Source organism: Anomalospiza imberbis, chromosome 12 (genome assembly GCF_031753505.1).
Source record: "Anomalospiza imberbis isolate Cuckoo-Finch-1a 21T00152 chromosome 12, ASM3175350v1, whole genome shotgun sequence".
Taxonomy (NCBI): domain Eukaryota; kingdom Metazoa; phylum Chordata; class Aves; order Passeriformes; family Viduidae; genus Anomalospiza; species Anomalospiza imberbis.
In genome coordinates, this window is record NC_089692.1 from 6,110,520 (window position 1) to 6,129,924 (window position 19,405).

At 41.4% G+C, this 19,405-nt stretch overlaps 1 long non-coding RNA gene across 1 annotated transcript in view; it reads right to left on the reverse strand.

The window, feature by feature from the left end:
* Positions 1–7,383: 7,383 nt before the first annotated feature.
* The window catches only part of LOC137481099 (uncharacterized), a 340,016-nt gene continuing 327,994 nt past the window's right edge, over positions 7,384–19,405 (reverse strand). Inside the window, exons 2-3 of the long non-coding RNA XR_011003325.1 lie at positions 11,085–11,482; positions 7,384–10,091 (exon numbers count right to left, since the gene is read on the reverse strand). This is a non-coding gene — a long non-coding RNA (uncharacterized lncRNA). The remainder of the gene's footprint in view (positions 10,092–11,084; positions 11,483–19,405) is intronic.

Below are 19,405 nucleotides of genomic sequence, written 5' to 3' on the forward strand. Positions count from 1 at the left end.
GAGTTCTGGGCTGATTCCACCCCAACACACACAGTCTCTGAAGTTTTGGTAAGAACTTCAGCAAGGAATAACATCATTTAAACATTCCTTTGAATACATCCTGCTGATTCCAGTGATTTTTTGGGCACCTCACTGTTTGTTGTGTGACAAGTTGGACTTTGGACTAGGTCAGCTCTTGAATCTTGATTATGTTTTTTTCCCCTTGAGCCAGAAGACATTGATTTGTACATCTAGTTTACCTTGTTTTCTTAGCCATTTGTGACACAGTACAACAGTTCCCATCGAAAAAAGTGTCATGTAAATAAATTACAACTTAGGACGTATACATTAAATAATTTTATAAATGAACTTTAAAAATGAAGGAATAAAAAATGCCAGTCTCAACTTCTATGGCTGCAGTGATTATTCTGATCATGTTGTCATGTGTAATGAAGCACAGTCCCATCATTAATCAAAAGAACCAATCAGATAACTAATTTAGGCAATATTCTTTACCACAGGACATGTCGGTCAGTAAAAATGCATTAAAATAGCAAAAGATCAATAGCAGACACTAGGGACTGTGTTTACAAACCAGTCTTAAACTTTAGGGTATTATATTCTCAGTCATACTGGGCATCTGATTTTTTTTAAGGATAAAATAACATATAAGATAAATGCTGAGATTTTATTTTCAGTTAATAATGTGCATTAGAAGCTGTCTGCTGTAAATGTATGAATTGCTGTGTTATTTAATGATTTCCACAAAAGTGTGTTTAGCTACTTTCTAAATACACTCTAACTAGACTAGAGTGACACTGCACAGGAAAGAGTTGGCAGGTTCAGGATTTACCGATGTGTGCCTTCAATACCTTATGTGGAAGCCCACATCAAACACTATGCCTGGCAAACACTATTTATGTTCTTCCTTGGGCAGCCTTGTGTTTTACATAGTCAATACCTTTATTTAAATGCAGATTGAAGGGACTTTGTTGCAAGCAGAGGCATACTTACACATTTTCTAACTTGGATCTTTTTATTCCTTAGGAATAAGACTTTTTTTTTTTTTTTTTTTTTTTTTTGCAAATTGTTCCGATAATGAGAAAGTGCATCTCAGATGTGAAAAATTTCCATTGGGTTTAATCCTTTCAGGATGGTAAAGGGAAAAGTAGAATAGGGCCTTTGAATAACTGTGGCACAGGTAAGGTCTGCTGCCCAGCTGCACCTGGAGCATCCCCCTGCTGAACTCTGTCTGGAGAGCCACTCCTCCATGCCTGCACAGCTGTTCCCAGCCCCAGAGCCAGCCTAGAGAGCCACTTACTTGTTAATAGCAGTGTAAAACCACAAAGGAGTTGTGAGTGGTCTCAGTGCTTAACCAAAGCCACTGTGAGCTGCATCATCCACCTTTCATCCACACACAGGACTCCTGAACAGGGGGAGTGCTCAAACACTGGACAGGACACCTGTAGGAACAGTGTATTAGGCAGATGCAACATTGATAGGATCTCTGTTTTGGAAAAGACATCTCATTTTCAAAAATACTCAAGAGCCTCCCATCCTGCAGTAAACAAAGTAAAGCTGTTAGCAGCAGTGCAGTGGGGAGAGACAATTGGCACCTTCATCAAAGGTGCTGTAGTTTGGCCTGCACAGTAACAGCTCAGCTGAATTGTTAAAAGCTGTTTCCACCAGCCCCACCTTGTAGCAGCCTCTCCAACACTGTCCTGTGACCACATGGGAAAGGAGGAATGGATGACTGAGTCACACTTTGCCATTTTCACGGGGAAAAAAAAAAAAACCATCCTCCAGTTTGGAAGAATAAACAGAATCACAGAACCACAGAATGGCCTTGAAGATCATCCAGGTCTTGAAATGAAAAACCAAACAAAACAAGAACACCCCAACACAACAAACCACACTGCAGTTACTCCAAAAGGGCAGCAGGGCTACAGGATACACCCCACGTGAGGAGGACCTGCAGACCAGCCAGGCCCTCGCGCTGCCAACAGATTGGTGGCAGTCATACCTGCAGCTGCATATCTGGTTGGACTATATGCACTTCACATTATTGAATTCCTGGTCAAATTACTCTTATTTCTGGCCTCCACAATGTTCTGTGTGCTGAGAAAAACCCTAGGGCTTTTTTTCTACGAGGAAGTTAAATTTTAAACCTGCTGTTGTTTCACACAACACCTGCCAGCTCTTGAACAATTCTTCCCACCTCTCCATTTTGCACACCTCTGTCTCATCTTCTCATGGTCATCTCTTTTCTAAGCCAAAAAGTGCTGCTTATTTAATCTTTCTTCCCCCAGGAAGCTATTTGGTATCTTGTGGGCTTCCTCAGAACCTTCTTCAGTTCAGACATAGAGCTGGTGCCTCTAAGGTGGCCTGTAAACATGAAAATACTGAGGATGTCACAAAAACAAATCAAAAATCACAATTTACTCCTGTGCTTCTGGCATGGGGACCAGGAACCAGCCAGAACTGTCCCACAGAAGACTTTAAGCAGTTGGTTGGGATGGCTTACAATGCTCGAGTGCTTGACAGTAAGCATATGCTTAAACATTTTAACACCTGACAGGTTTGATAAATGAGCTGATAGGAGGTTACTACTGTAGTCAAAAAATACACCTAGTAGTACTTTCAGAGAAGCAAAAAAAATCTGAGATATTTTAACTGCCAAAGACCCTTGAATTCTGGTTTTTCAAGAGATTTTTATGAGATAGTATTTGCTGATGTTTTCCTTAAAAACACAGAACCTTATTTTATTTTGCATAATTCAATTACTTCTTTCTATCCAATAAAATAAGCTCATTCAAATAAAATCAGAATTACTTCCCTCTTTTGGCTAGGGTACAGCATCTTTTGTACCCAGCTAAGCAATCTTCACAGTGCTTGGCAATAATCCTGCTTAGAAGGGCAGGATTTAGAACAGATGCAGACTTCTCCATGTTGGGGTGCTACCAAGTTCTCTGTTGATTAGTAGGGTGCATAATTGGGTATGACAGAATATAGATTTCTGGCAGAAAATAATTTCTAATGGGAGAAGCCACTTGCTGAGGACACCCACTTCAATTAAAGGTAAACCAAGACTCTAAGTTAGGATGTTAACCCTATGACTTCTCCCAGACTCACTATTTCTGCTTTTAGAAGCTGGGATTCATTGTCTGATTGTGCCATTAACAGAAAAACAACTATGAAAATAATGTACAAACCTAGATGTGGAAACAAGGATTCACCTGAAAATAGTTTGCTGAATCTGTCTTGCATCAGTAATGACCTTTGATCATAGAATACTAGATAAATATTATGCAAACTCTATATTCTGATGTACACTAACTTCCAGTTAAGCAAAAGATCTCAAAAACATTTAATTTTTAAACTAATTATTGGTGGGGAGGGAGGGAGTTACACTTTTGTGTGCACAGTGTCAGCCCTCTGTGCATATTGTCCTTGGGAGTGACTTCCAAATTGAAATGAAAGGAGTGAAAAAACAAATTCTGACTCATCCAGAAGTTCTGAGGAGATAAGGATCTGCTTAGATGCCATGATATGATGCCTATTACAAAGCCCACATAAGTCAGACAGAACCTTTCTATTGGCTTAAATTTTACCTGTGTTTTAATTAAAAGTGGTCTCAAAGCAACAAGTCTTTTGTGTTTTAATACCTTCATCTGCTTACTTTGGATCAGACAGCATGTTCACCTCACTCTAAAGCAAATGAAAGGGTGAAGCTGCCTGAGTTACAGACAGACATGGGGGTATGAGGTTGCCATGAACCAGATCAGAGTCCCTGCTTTAGCATGTGTTTATCTCCTTGAAATCAGCAATAATCCTTATGTGCTTAACGTAAGGCATGTGCTCAAGTGCTTCATTTGATTAAAGCCTGACTGATTGGGTAAAGGCTTTTGATCTTGGCCTCTTCTTTGGAAAGAAAAAGAAAGAAAACAGAGATCAGCCCTAGACAATCCTATTTACAGCGGCGTGTGTGCCACTGTAGCTTCTCCAGGGGAGCCATGAGCTCACCTGCCAGGCGAGGAACCCGCCTGGCCCCACAGCTTCGTGCATGAGGGTCCCATGTTCCAATAGAGACCCCCCAGATGGGCCATGGGGGTCCCATGTCTCAGCACAGACCCCCCAGCAGGGCCATGGGGGTTGCATTTTGTGACACACACCCCCCAGCAGGGCCATGGGGGTTGCATTTTGGGACACACACCCCCCAGCAGGGCCATGGGGGTTGCATTTTGGGACACACACCCCCCAGCAGGGCCATGGGGGTTGCATTTTGGGACACACACCCCCCAGCAGGGCCATGGGGGTTGCATTTTGGGACACACACCCCCCAGCAGGGCCATGGGGGCTGGCCATCAGAGGTTTCCTGCAGCTGATGGAAAGGGCACGAGCTGGCGCTGGCACTGTGGTGTAGAGCTTTATCTGCACCAGGGTCACTCCTGAGCACTCCAGACCCAGCCAGGGACTGGGGCTTGGCACTGCCAGCTTGCTCCTGAGCTACTGCACCTTCCCAAAGGAGTCTCTTAAAAGCTGCCACCAAAATTCCCACAGCACAAGATTTCCTCTGTACCACGCCCATGTCTCATGGGTGGTTGGGAATGCCCATAAAGGTTAGAGATCCAAATGGGACAGCAGGGAGGAGTGCAAGGAGAAAAAGTTATACAACTTACGCACTGCACACTTACACAAAACTTCTGGAGTTTTTCCACAACGTCTGTATCAACTTTTTCTTGCACAAAAGGTTTCACTCCAAGCCTTTTGAAAAAAGTGCTGGCGTATGATCATAGACAAGACTCACATGGAGAATGCAGCAAGTCATAGAGTTTAAAACGTCAGCTACTTAACACTACACAGCAACAGTACAAACCAAGATGGGAAACATATCGAGCTGGAACTGCAGGGGAATTTCAGGCATAAAATGTAATTGCTCCAACTGGAGTTTAGCCAGCACACCAGGATTCACACCCCTGTCCTGCAAAAATAATTCAATGAGGTGTGTGAACTGCACATAATCATGACCTCAAATTTATGACTTACAGATATCTAAGCATGGTTTTTCCAACAATACTGTCCTCTCCCAGCACCATACTGGGACATTTGGTCTGTGTTGACTCAAAGAGGAGAATATTGCCCACTGATTTACCAGCACCACTACACAAAGTGAGCGAGTCTCTTTGGAGGTCCCTTACTCAAAAAATGATGCCTTGCAGCTTGTGAGATTTAACAGCATCACAGCATTAATTGGCATAACTGCAACACAAAAATCCTGTACTTCCCAAAATACTTTCTTAAGATATTAACTTAAGCTTTTCATCAACGATACCAGATATATTTTAATGTACTTTTGAACATGACAGTAATAAACACAGATTTGTAAAAAAGCCATAAAATTTGGAGAAAGAATATGAAGAGACATACAGCAAACTATTAAATTCCTTATTACAGCTACATTGAAATTTGTGCCCCCCCTCAAAAAAAAAATCAATCTTAACTTACTGTCATGATTTCCTTCATATTAAAAAAGATTTTATGGTATCACAGGTCTAATATTACCCATCAAAATGCTTTCAGAAAAATTCACATTTGTTCTGTGGAAAATGTTTCAAGGAGGTATTTACTTTTCTTAAGGAATAAAATAATAATATTAAGAAAAAAAAAGTTGGGAAATTGAAGAATCAAAATATAGCATGACAGAAAAAAAAAATACTTTCAGAAAACCTTTAGGAAATTTACAGTAGAGGATATGTGTTGGTCCTCTCAGAGAAGACAGAGGTTCTTGTTCCTCCCCCAGTACATCCTAGAGTGACTTGTCTCATCAGAAAACAACAAGACAACAAGAGGATATGCCCAGGGTAGAAGACACTGGCCCAAACCCTTGGGCTGCTTTGGCTCTGGGCCTGCCACAGCTCCCCCACCACAAAGACCCCCTGCCATAACACAGACTGGCATTCCACTCCTATGCTGATAAATTCTGGGGATCTAAATAAAATAAACAAGGCATTTATAAAGAATTTTTTAAATTGTATTATTTGGACAAATTTTGGTATCTTAAAATTTTAAATACAACACTAATGTTGAAGCTCACTGACCTGTAAAACAGTGAGAGTATAAAGAACAGTGAGGATTAAAACCACTTTAAATCCCTTCAGCTCTCACTAATACATTGTACTGGGGGAAAATACAAGGGGATACGTTTACACCAAGTTCTGTCCTCATTTTTAAATTATTCCATAACATGCACAGGCCCCAGCACATTGGATAGTTATTTTTGATCTGTGCTGCATTTTAAATACAACAGTTTTTAAAGGAATCTGATTAACTCAGTGTTACAACTGACAGAAAAGTGACAAGGTCCAGCAGAAACAGATGTTCCCTGCAACTTGCTTCTTCCATCCCACGTGTCTTTTAAGCAACATTCAGATTCCATTTGGCACTTCTCCCAATATTTTTTCCCCATCTTTAATGCAATTGTAGGAAAATTTGACGCTTATCTCACTGCTATAAATTTAATAGCAATATTAAAGAACATCACTCGCATTAAATCTAAGAAAGTGAGACCATGATAATGTACACAGTTTTATGCTAATCCCTCACCAGTACTCTTGTGTGCTCTCTTTTGCTTGCATTAGTACTCTGCTCAGAGTAGATTAGTCTGTGCAAACCTGCCATGCCTGCTGCACTGTGCCCGAGGTCTCACCCTGCCTGTGGACCAGCACAGCCACACTGAGCTGCCACAGGCAGCTGGGAGCCCTAGAGCCAGGACTACTTCTGTGGCAGCTGGACTCTGGGCCTGTAGTTCATACCTGCACTCCTTACTGTGTTAGCTCTGTCCTGGTTTCAGCTGCAGAAGATTCATTTCCTTCCCAGCAGCAGTTACAGTGCTGTGCTTTGGATGTGGGATGAGAACAGTGATGGGAACTTGCTGATGTTTCAGCTGTGCAGAGCAGCTCATGCTGCCCTGCTTAGCAAGGGGGCTGGGGGCTTGTGAAGCTCAGAGGAGATGCAGCCAGGCCAGCAGACCCCAGATGGCTCAAAGGATATCCCATAGCACATGGCATCATGTTCACCAGAAAAACTGGGGGGAAAGCTGGCCAGGGTCCACTGCTTAGGAACAGGCTGGGCATCCCTTGGTGGGAGATGAGCAGGTGTTTTTTATCTGCATCACTTGTTTTTCTTGGGTCTTATTTCTCTCTCTCTTTTTATTTTCCCTTTCATTATAATTTAGTATTATTGTTGTCATCATCATCATCATTTTATTTCAATTATTAAACTGTTCTCAGTGCACAAGTTTTCTCTGAGTCTCTTATCCATCCCATCAAGAGGGCTGTGAGCAAGTACCTGTGTGGAGTTTAGATACTGCCTGGGGTTAAATCATGACAAACCGCAAACAAAAATGCATGCCAGTTATAAGAGTATTGGCACAAAGAAGTATCAGTGTATTGTAGAGGAACCCTAAATAAATGTCTGTTAGTAGTACAGTATGGAAAAGCAAAAGAATTTAGATAGGAAGTTCCCAACCCCATCACCATATCTGCTCTATGTGAAAAGCTTTAAAAACAAAAGGGAATGTATGTGTGTGTATATCATATAGTTTAATAACTCTGCTGTAACTACAAATTAATTCAAATCTTGTACTTGCATTAAAAATGAACTCTATCTATTTTATGTTGATCATTAACTAAGAATATTTCACACTAGAGATTTGTCATATTAAGGAGAATTGAAACCACTCATATCAATTAATTGTATTATTACATAATCTTTACATCAATTATCAAAAATAATTTAGATTCTGTATTAAGGAAATATTAAATATGAATTCTGCAAGGAGTCATGACCCAAAGTCCTGCCTAAATAATATTTTGGGTTAGGTAAAGAAATGACAAAATAAAAAGGTGTAAATCAAATGGTGATTGTGAGAACTCTTCAGTGAAATTTCTCCATTGAAAAATGCAGTGTAATACAACAGAAATGTTTCATGCCCTCATGTCAGTGTCCTTAGGGACAAGGGCTCAGAGGTGGGAGGGGGAAGAAGGGGTTACAGCCTGGTGGTAGTACCAAGTGCAAGAAATAAAAGGCCCTGAATCCCTCAGGATGAGAACCTGAAGCTAGTTCTTCTTCCTTGCCAGACAATCTTGTTTTGGTCTTTCCTCACTCCATTCCTCCCTTTAAAGATAATACTACTTCTAACAACAACAACAGCAACAACACACCACCATAACAATATAAGTTTTTAATTTTGAATATTAAAAAAAAACTTTCAAGACCTGGAAGCCTTAGTATTTTTCACTCATTCTCATTTTTCATGGATAAATTCATGCTACAAACCTATAATATCAGTCCAAAGAAACACAGAGTGAAAGAAAGATGGGCTCTGCCTGAGAGTATTAGCCAAAGCAGTCCAGGAGCATGAGTTTAAACAATTAAGAAACTTTTGAGCATCACCAGTACCAACACCTACAATACAATCCGTTCCAAAAGCTTTGTGAGTACTGCCCCAAGTTTCATCTCTGCACAGTACCTAGCAAACACTTCAAAGCAGCAGGAAGAATTTCTGCAATGGGAGGGTACCAAGGGGCTGGAGCACCCCAAGACATGAAAAAGTGCATTAGAAACCACCAGAAGTCCAGAAAAAAAAACATAATAATCTAGAACAAGCTGTTCCCTCTGGTTCTGCATCAAGGCAGGATTCTTGACATGAGAAAGGGAAATAAATATAATAATTGGTTATCTCTTCAATAAAATGAGCTTTGACCACAGTTAATAAAAAAGAGTCTAAATTAACTGTGAATTATTTATTTAGGAGCTGTACCCTCCCAGATGAGCTGAAGCAGTCTCAAAAGACAACACCAGCAATATCACTTGGAGGACACCTATTTTTCTCAACCCAGAGAAGGCAATAACCTACTCAACACAAGACAGCACTGATATACAACCTCAGAGTCACCATATCTGTCTTTACAGACCAGTAACATTTCATATATAACTGTCACGATGCTTCCACAAAAATACATATCTCCTGCATGTCAAAACACAGAGCTTTAAGATTGCTTATCTTCCCTCAGAGGAATAGCAAGCCTCTGCCACAGCAGCCTTCATGGGAGCATGTCCATTATCGTGTTTTGGCACAGTGCAGTGCCTGGCATTCTTCATACAACCTGCAGATAGCCCAGATACTTCTTGGAAAGAGATTTCAGTACAAACCTCCCCAGAATGTTACTGGAACCCCACTCAGTTCTGGCTATAACCTTGAAATAACCGATAAAAGGCTTTTTGACATGCTAACTACCAGATTTACAAGCAATAAGTGTGCATGTTATAGATCAAATTTCAATAATGTTATAACCTTCTTCCAGAAGGAAATATAAGTTTAGCCGAATATTTCTGATTTTGTAAGAATTCCACAATCAGCAAGCCGTCCACAAAGAGAATTCCTAAAGACAAAATAAATTACTAACTTTACCTCTGAATAATTCTGTGCATCAGTGCCATATCATCCTCACATCTGTCATTACCCCGTGCCTTTTCCACACAGGACAAATTGAAGGTAGGGAAAGCTTCAGAAGTCCCAAAACCCCCTGGATGTCAGGACCCCATGTGCTGCCAGAGAGATGTCTCAGCATGTTGCAAATGCAATTTGAGAATTCTGGATTTGGAAATGGCCTGTTTAGCTCTCGGATGATGCAGAGAATCCATTAATTAACAAGTGACAGGAGACATACCCATCTCTTCACTTCACCATCCCACCGGGAAGCGAGAGGAGCGCTGAGCGTCCCCCAGAGCACAGAGGCAGCCTGTGGGGCTGGGGGATGTGACTGCAGCTCCATTCACTCCTGCGCAACTCCCACCTTTCAGAGGAGCTGAGACTTCATCAGCTTCTGCTTCTGCCAGTCAGCTGAGACTTTTCACGGCATCGAAAGTGCAGAAAAGAAAGGGAAAGCAGCAATGCCATGCCAAGGGAAGTGCTGCTTGTCACATAAACAAAGGCATCAGAGTCAGACCATATTAAACAGGAATATTTCTTCACTGAGGAAAGTTGCAGACAATTTAATCCATTCTGATGCAATTTTTAATGCAGCTTGTATTTTACCTTATGATTAAACCTGAAAACAATAAGCAGAACGCAAATGAGAATATTTGCAAAACTTGGAACAGTGCTCAGCCTCAAAACTTTAAACATTCTGGAAAAACACCATTTCAAACTTTTCTATCTAGTAAGCAACCCTAGTACTGCCTGTCCAAGAGCAGGCAGTGTGACCAGCCTGTCACAGAGCCAGGGAGCCCAAACCTGAGCAGTGTTAAACACCAGCTCTCTCACCCACAATTTCCTCCAGCCACACTTAGGGAGGGCACAGTGACAAACGTGGTGGAAGTGGCTGTATCTCACCAGCAGGGAATGCACCACCTTATCTCTAGATACAGCAACTTTAACAAAAGGCTTCCACCTTGAAAACTTCCACAGTGAAAACTTTACTTCAGAAAAATTAAGGGAATTAAAAATTCCCAGCACATAGCTGAGCAGTCCAACCCAGCTTGGGCTCCAGCCTTTGATCTTCCCCCTTCCCTTCCATTTCTTTGCTCGAGGCACATGGATAAAATTAGAAACATGCACATAATAGCAATCTTCATTCAAACAATTCCTTGTTTACCCTCTGCCACCTACTTTGTCTACAGCTTTCTTTCAAGTAAATCATACAATTACTCTTTCCCACCCACTCTACATTTTAAGTGACATTTGATTAACAAATAAACAAACCCTTAATAAGAAAACTATTGTCTAAATAAGTACTAATACTTTAAATTAAGTACTTTAAATACACCTAATCATGTATTTAATCAGGATTAACAGGACATGCATTGTATGCTAACTAAACACAAAAATTAGATTACTTAAAAGGTATTTTTTAGGATCAAGAATTCTATAGAAAAGAAGAATTTTTTTTTACAAGCTGGCATATATGATAATTTTAATTTACTTTAAATACCACTAATGAAATAAATGCCTAAGTCCAGTGATATAACTTATACTTGCTTTGTGGATACATATGTCACAAAAATAATATTGCTTCCCTATGATATACATAAACATACTTAACCTGGAAGCATACAGCTGGCTTCCCATATCTCTACCTCAGAGTCTTGCTGGCTTATTTCTACTGGAATTTGGGAATTTGTGGTCTGCAGAGAACACGAGCATTTTGAAATAATTTTCCATTCAAATTCAGATCAATATTTAATTTAATCCCCCCTCCCCCCTTTGTTTCCTCCTCTTGCTTGAACTTTTTACAGAATGGAAATCCATCAGAGCTGCCCAGGGCTATGCCTGCTGGAAGCCTGAGGGTCTGTCTGGGAATTCTCCTTGTGTTCAGGGCTGGGATGTTCCGGTGCAGATGTAAATCCAGAGAGCGAGGCCTGGGATGTGGGGCAGGCTTTCTGGTGTGGCTACCTTTGAGCCGCGAGCGCTGGCAGGCAGCCACGGAGCCACGCAGGTGACCTGGCAGGGAACCAGACAGATTTACAATGAAAATCTGCTTAGCAGGCTAGGTTCTCTGGGAAGATTCATTGAAAGCCAGATGTTTTTGTGAAATGTTTTGCTTTTGACGAATCGGCATTTTCTGATGGGAAAAAAAAAAAGCCAACAAACTTTCTCTCCAAAAACTTCCACTGAGCTCTGCTGGCAGCTGCTGCTTCCAGGAGGAGCCAGCAGAGACACAGCAAGGTTGGGGACAGTGTCCCAGGGACTCCCAGCTCCTGATCCCCTCCCTCTCACCAGAGTTGCCCACCACAGCTGAGGTTCCAGGATGGGTCCTGCTGTTCTCCTCCATCCCCCACAGCTTTGGGAGCTGGCCCACAGACAGCCATCCCCAGCACCGGTGTTCAGACACAAGCACTGGCTCCACACCAAGCAGAGCAGAAGCAAACACTACAGTATCTTCAGGGTCTCTCAGAAGCCCTGTCTCCTTAAACCAGCCCCAGTGTGGACACTCTGCAGGCTGGCAGTTCCCTAGAGATGGATGTTCCTGGTATCAGCACCACACCTGCCTTCCTCCTCGTCCCCCAGTGCTGCAGTTCAGAGGTGGCACAGGAGCCGCCAGGGAGCTGCTGGTGGGGTTCTCCTGCCTTGGGCTGTGCCGTGCCCCCAGCAAACCCAGCCCAGCCCCGGTGGCAGCACACCAGGAACCTGACGAGCTTTAACTTCCAGCCCTTCCTGCCACCTTCTGCTGTGTGCTGACATGAGCAGCAAAAGGCAGCCAGCGCTTGACAGCTGAACACAGCTCAGACAGATAACGGCTTGTGTCTAACAAAGCCATTCCTAATAAAAGAAATAGGCTTAAAAGCAGAGAAAAGGACTGTGCTGCATGCAGGGCTTGGGGACTGACTGAACAGTGGTGCTTCTTTCATACCATGAGTTGTCTGGAAGTGGCACTGAAGGCGAGCACATGAAAAGTGCTGATGAAAACTCTGCTTTAAAGACTTCTCTTTCTGAGGCAAGAAATGCTGTATGTCTTTCTCTCAGCAGCAAGCCAGGCCCTCTGCTTTATTTCTGGTGCTAAGTAAATGGTACACACTAAATAGTCACTAGGTCTTCAGAAACTTCACCTCCAATATTATTTTAAAGGAGTTTCAGCTGCAAAAAGCAATGGTGTCATTTGATTTTCTAGACATAGCTGTCTTTCAAATTAAAGGTTCTATTTTTTGTTACACAAAGTTAAAAAAAAATCTCTTGAATCCGTCACATTCAGAACATCTGTCTGTCCCAAAGTCTCAAAACATTAACACATTCTTTGACTGTAAATATGTTAGAATATCCAAATAACTGTGTGTCAAATATGACACTTTCTTGTGCTAGTGAAACCCAGATGAAATTCATCAACTTCAGTAGATTGCAGATTTAGAGTTCTGTAAATAAGGGAAAAAATTGGCCCTGCACTTTAATTAACATTTTAAATCAAATCTGCATTTGAAAATGTGCCAAAATTGGAAGAGATCATAAATAACCTTGGTTTGCAATATTATACTAGAACATACTTGTGCCTTCTCCGCTTTAAAAAAACCCGTGTTTTTTATCAAATGATAATTATGGTTGTGCTTTAAATGATCCCCCTTAAATTCTTCAGGAAGGTTAAATGAATGAAATGGCTGAATATTAATATTTTCCCTTTATTCAGGGATTCAAAACAATTCCCAACAAAACATGAGGGCCAGCAGATTTGGAGGGCTGTGTCATTAACAGCCGCTGTCATTATTCTGCTTACATGCTTGTTCTGCAGAGACCATATTTTCAGTAATAAATAATGTTTTGAAACAAACAGGTGATTTCTGTAAGAAGAATCGACAGTATTTTTTGAAGGCAGTGGTTTCTGTAGAAACCTTTCCTCTTTGTCCTCTCCTATCTGCAGGGTATTGACAGCTCTGACAAGACTTTGATTATCTAGTCAGCAGGAGCCTGAGACTTGTCACTTGTCAGGTGTGAGCCGGCAGTCACGCCGCTGATGAAACAATTGAAAGGAGATAGGCTGAGCATGAGGAGGATCAGGGTCATCAAGCCCAAAATGTACGCCTGTCTAGTAAGGGGATGGCTTACACCCTCATTAATGACTCCAATAAGGCAGGAGAGGGAGGCGGGGAGGAGCTGGAGCCAGGGAAATGAGAAATGCAAAGGTTGGGGATGGTGGAGAAACTCCCCTTGTCGACATCTGTTTCTTGCCCTTGGCTCTGCAGTGACCAGAGCCCAGCAGTCCCAGGAGAAGCTGCAGAGCCACTCTGCACCCATCCTCTCCCTGCTGTGGGTGAGGGGTAAGGTAAAGGTGGCAATCTGCCTCTCCTCCCATGCCAGGTTTCCAAACTGCACTGCCCAGCAGTGAGGGAGAAAGGCAGGGTGGGTTTCCTCCTGGACCTGTAACAGGCTGGTACCCTGAGGATTCATCCCCACTGGAAAATTAACAACAACCCCACCACTTCCAAGTGACTGTGTTTCAACTGCCTCTGGCATTAGTAGAAATCCTAGCTGTGACAAACACCTGTGGTCCGTGACTGAGGTCTGGGTGCATGGGGCTGACGTCTGCTGCCCCACCTCTGCTGAGGACACCTGTGCAGTCACTGAGCTGCTGCACTGCACAACTGACACTCCAAGAGAGGCACAGGCTAATCCAGAGACAGGCTTAGCTAAAGAGGCCAAAATAGAACAATAGCCGTTGTCTGGCAATTGGCAGGACTTAACAAAATGCTTTGTAGGAAGATGTCTGTAATCCATAACTAATATCCTGTCTGTGTATATCATACACAAACAGTGGGTCAGTTGATAGAAGCTTATCCTAAGAACATTTCACACAAAACTGGATTAGTACAATATGCTTTGCACTGGAAAATCATTCACAAACTTACGCTCATGTAAAGCTCAGGAGTTTTTTTGGTTGGTTCTTCACACATCATACATTGCTTGTTTTACTGTGATCTGCATTACTTACCTATTCATATTAAAATGCTGTTCAAAGTATGGTTCATAAGAATTAACAGGCAAAATACTGCTGCCCAGAAAGTCTCTCTTTAAAATTTAAATGACAGCATAAATTATTATGCACATTTAGTTAAAGCCACAGGAAAAATCATGAGTATCAAGGACACAATCTGTCAGTTAAACGCATGAAAACCTGCAATCATTTCAGTGATTTCAGGACTTTCTTTTCAAGCTTGTGCTGATACAAGGCCACTGACATCATAGTTTGGGGTCCCATCACAAAAATAAATTGTGAGCTGCATTTACTAGTTTATCTGAGCCCCAAACTGTTGCAAAAAGTTTAGGAGTTGTCTACTATCCCTTATAAAACTGATTACTAGTGTTCCTTAAATCTCTGGGATATTTAGATGTATGGATAAGATAAGCATGGATTAACTATGTCTGACTATGCATATCAATTGAGGAGAAAATTCTGCTCTGAGATAAGGCAGCAGTGAAAACCCACAAGGCAGGACAGGCAGAAGCAGAGTAGAGGAGGCTGAAGGTTTCTGACACCGGCACATGATGGGACACACCATGGCAGGGAAAGGTGGCTGGCTAACTGAGGATAGGCAAGAAAAGACACAGCTGTGACAGTCAGTGTGAAATGTCAGAGACAGACATACCAATTTAAGCTTCATTTATTTTTTTAGTAACCCTGCACAGCAACTTTCTTTACTGACATAAATGGGGAGCCAGGTCCCTGTAGCCCCATGCAGCAGAGGGTGGTGCACAGCACCGTTCCTGTGGAATGAGAGATGAGTAAAACCTTTCCTGCACAGCTGAGCAGTTATCACCCACTTGGCCAATCCAACAGTGAGATATTTTTCATTGAGGAATTTCAAAGCACTTCATAGGAGTTTGTTGCAGGTATCCCAACCACAATTGGCTGAAGGAGAAGAGCATTAATGCACTGAGGGCTGCACACTCACTGTAATTCCTTTCATCTAAACATAGAAGTTTATGGAGTTTCCAGTATTGTTCAACACTGGAACACAGCTTGGAAAATACCATGTGCAGAGTTACTTATGCTGCAGTTCTTAGAGGTACCTAGTATAATGAAATAATACTTGAATTTCTTTATAGGAGAACTAGTTCTGGACTGCTAACCACAGATCCAGACTGGAATGGATCCTTGATAGGAGAGTGACAGCATGATAAATAAAGTGCTCACCGAAAATACCAGGGAGCAATGAATGACAGGTACTGATCAATGGACTATCAACATGTTTTCTGCCATCAGTTTATTGTTATTAATACTTAATCTCCAGCTTTAAAAGAAACTATAATGCATTCACTGCTGTCTTTCAGATTTGATTTCTTGTCTCTAAAACATTGAATCAGAAATGCAACTCAAGAATGACAAATTTTCACCAATTTCATAAACCCTTTGGAATGAATTACTTATGCCATTCTTGGGAAGGGGCTGGGCTTGGCTGAACATATGAGAAGACCTTGTCTCACCTGCCCACCCTGAGGTCCCACATGCTCCCACTGTCACTTGGAAAAGTCAATAGTGTCCTCTTGAGACTAAACCTTACCATGCAGTTAGTGATTATTCAGTTAAAAGCAGCACCAAGGAGCAGGCCTGAAACTGGAGGATGCTCAGACATTTCCACACTGGTTTCTAATTCATTTACCTCCCAGTGCAAAGCCATACCCTGTACTTGCTCCCACCTCAACCTTACCTGAAGTGACATTAAGATTTTGGCTGCATTTGGCAGGCTGCTAGGTTGCACCAACACAGTGATTCAGTGAAGTGCAGAGGTTACCTAATTATTCTGATATTGCCAGTAATTTCCTGAGCAATATGCCAAGGGCTCTACAACACTAATAAGAATTCAGCTCCATCACTTAGGAAGAACTCATATCATAATGCCTGGCTTTGATTTCATGTTATGATTTTTTTACATTTATTCAACTTTTGCATTGTTGGGCTTTTTTGGTTTTGTTCTTGTTTAAATGGGAACACTACTGCATTCAAACCTGAAAAACTGTATTCTTTCCAAGTAAAGCAAACCTTCCTTCAGCTCCAGCCAAAATACTGAAACATCTCATCCGTGGAAGAGAGTCCTATCCCAATCTACTGCCAATCATAATAATTCATAAAGGGTGCCACAGAGATTTGAATGTAACATTTGATCACTTTTTCAGCTCTTGCCAGTGTGTTACAAGAGCAGAGTTTGCAAGAAGATCAAACCAGAAAGCTATCAATGCTCAGGTATCAATATACATATTTTCTAGAATACAAAATCCTCCAGTTAATGTAAAATAATTGTAGAAATCGTTGGCAAATTAAAGACGGTTGTTATGGATTCCAAAAATATTTTTGCTTTCAGCAAAATACATTTTTAATTACTTTCCTACTAGCTGTCATTTTTCATAAACCAGTCTAGACAACTCGTGCCAAATCATGCAAAAACTGATCTCAATGAAATGCTTTCCTTTAGCACCAAAGACCAGAAGATGTTCTCATTCCTTTTTTTTTGTTGTTTTTTTTATAATACATGTGGAGTTTAATAAAACACTTCTAGGTAAACTTTTCTGTTTGTGGAGTGTTAAAAAAATCAAAATTTCCCTTTAAAAATGGGGTCCATCAAATAATACCAAATAATTATTTTTCCAGTTTAGAAATAAACTTGAAAATTTAAATATACACATCCATGTCACATTTTTATTCTCCTCTGAATTCAAACCTTCTCACAAAACATATTATGAAGTTCATCCTAGCAAAATCTGCATCAACACTTATAAGATGTACATATATGTTTCCACCACGCCTTTTATCTCATTTATGTTGAGCATACTGGAAAGGAAGGAGAAATAGTGAAAAATAATCTGAATTTCTATTTCTTTTCCACTTTTAACTGGAATTATTAAACTGAGATATAGCATTCAGAAGTAAGGAATTATGTATAGTAAAGAAAGTAGATTTTGCTTTTAGCGTCATAATCAATGTCCAGATCTAAAATTGATATAATTGACTATTAATTAATTCCCTTGATATTTTCATTAGCACATCCAAGCAACAAGTCTTCTGTTTGGCACTTCTGAATTATTCAGGAAGAACTCAGATTGCTATAATGAAGGCATTACTGCCTGATACTATGCTGGCTAATGCAGTTAAATTCAAGGCATGCTTTTATTTTTCTATTCTGATTGGACAACCAAAGATTTCCCTAAAGATATGTGAAATACAATTTCAGAGACACAAACACACTCCCCCCCCAAAAAAAAAAAAATCAGGAAAAATGTCCAAAAATATGTTTTATTAAAAAAATCCAGCTCTGTACTTTCAATGATTGTAGCTTTCTTCTAAGTCCTGTAACACTGCAATGAGGGAGGTTGATGTGGGTAGCACCTAAATCTGTTTTGAGAGTTCCTTAGGGCTGCCCTGCAGTCCTCCAGAGCCCAAAATGTTTGCAGCAGCCTAACTGCCTGAATGACAAGCAGAGATTTACCTGTGCCATTGCCCTTTCTATCTGTCCCTCCATTGGCAATGTGACCACAATACTCACAAATACTCCTAAAAATCCCTGAGGAAACATTGAGGGCTTCACCTAGGTAAATCCTGTCTGATGCCAAATGTTGATTTTTGCCAGGGGAAAGCCTCCAGGACTGGTCTAACCAGGAGAAAGTTAGGAGTACTCTTTCTGGATTCCTTGGTTCATGGTTGTGTCAAAAGCCAGGAAAGCTGGTAGGGCATGTGCCAAACTTGGTAGTTTTGTATCCTTTCTTAACACTGGGGTTTCTTTTCTTGTAAGGTACTAAGTGGCAGAAATCCCATAAATCTTGCCATTCCAAAAAGAAAAAGCTTGAGGGGACTGGGTGGTACATTTGATGGATGCACTGTCCTTAATGCACTAGCCTTTTCCCTAAGGGATTATGGTTGTGAATTTAGTGCAGAGAATGAACTGTTCCTCAACTGATGGCAGTAAAAGTTTATCAGCAAAGGATAGTTTTACCTTTCAGATCATCGTGTTCTCTGACATGATGTTACTCTGTACACATCCTTCAGTGCCACTCACAAAACCAATAAATAGCCTCTACACATGCAACTCAGGTTATTTTTATTTTTTTAACAGAATGCTGCTAGTCCTAATTAATTTAATATTTGTCACTTGGGCACTATCTCCCATATGACACTCTCCAAAGACCTTACAAAGATTAACGACACCCCATTATATCAATGAAGCAGAAAGAATGGGTTCCCCCCTCACTGAAATGCACTCTCATTTGTGGGGAACACGACATCCTCTTAAAGTGCTATAACATGGAGGAATTGGGCCCTGGGGAATGAAGAATCACCCAGTTACTGCGAGTGAAATACTGCTCCTACAGCCATGAGGTTGGTGCTAGCAGGAGCTGGTCACCAAGTGGGTCTGTTCTTGCCGAGCCTCCTGTGGGTCCCTGTGGCTGCAGGAACATTTGGCACAGCTGAAATGTAGGAAAGTGGAGCAAGTTTTGCTGATACTCCTTAAGAAGGAGACTTTAGTTCTACAAATTAACATCAACAGGGACACGGGGGGCAGACACTGGCCTGAAAAGTGGAACTAAATTCTGGTTTTTGAAACGGAATATGAAAGAAACATGACGCCTTCAAACATTGAATTCACCTTGTCCCTGTGCAGGAGGCTGAATCACAATCCATGTGATTACCAACCCTGATCAAAAATTTCAAGGAAGCAGTTAAGGAGGTTCCATGTCACCATTCCTGCCTAGCCCTTCAGGAAAAGGTCTTACCATGGAGAATTGCCCTGGACTAACATGGAGGAGTTGTGCTGGTTGGAGGAGAGGAGGGACCCTACAGCCATCACTGCCAGACTGGCTCTGGGGTTGTTGTCTGCCCCATATCAGTGTCCAGGACAGCAAGGGAAGACATTTACACCTTCTCTGTCACAGTACATGTGGCTGTTGAGA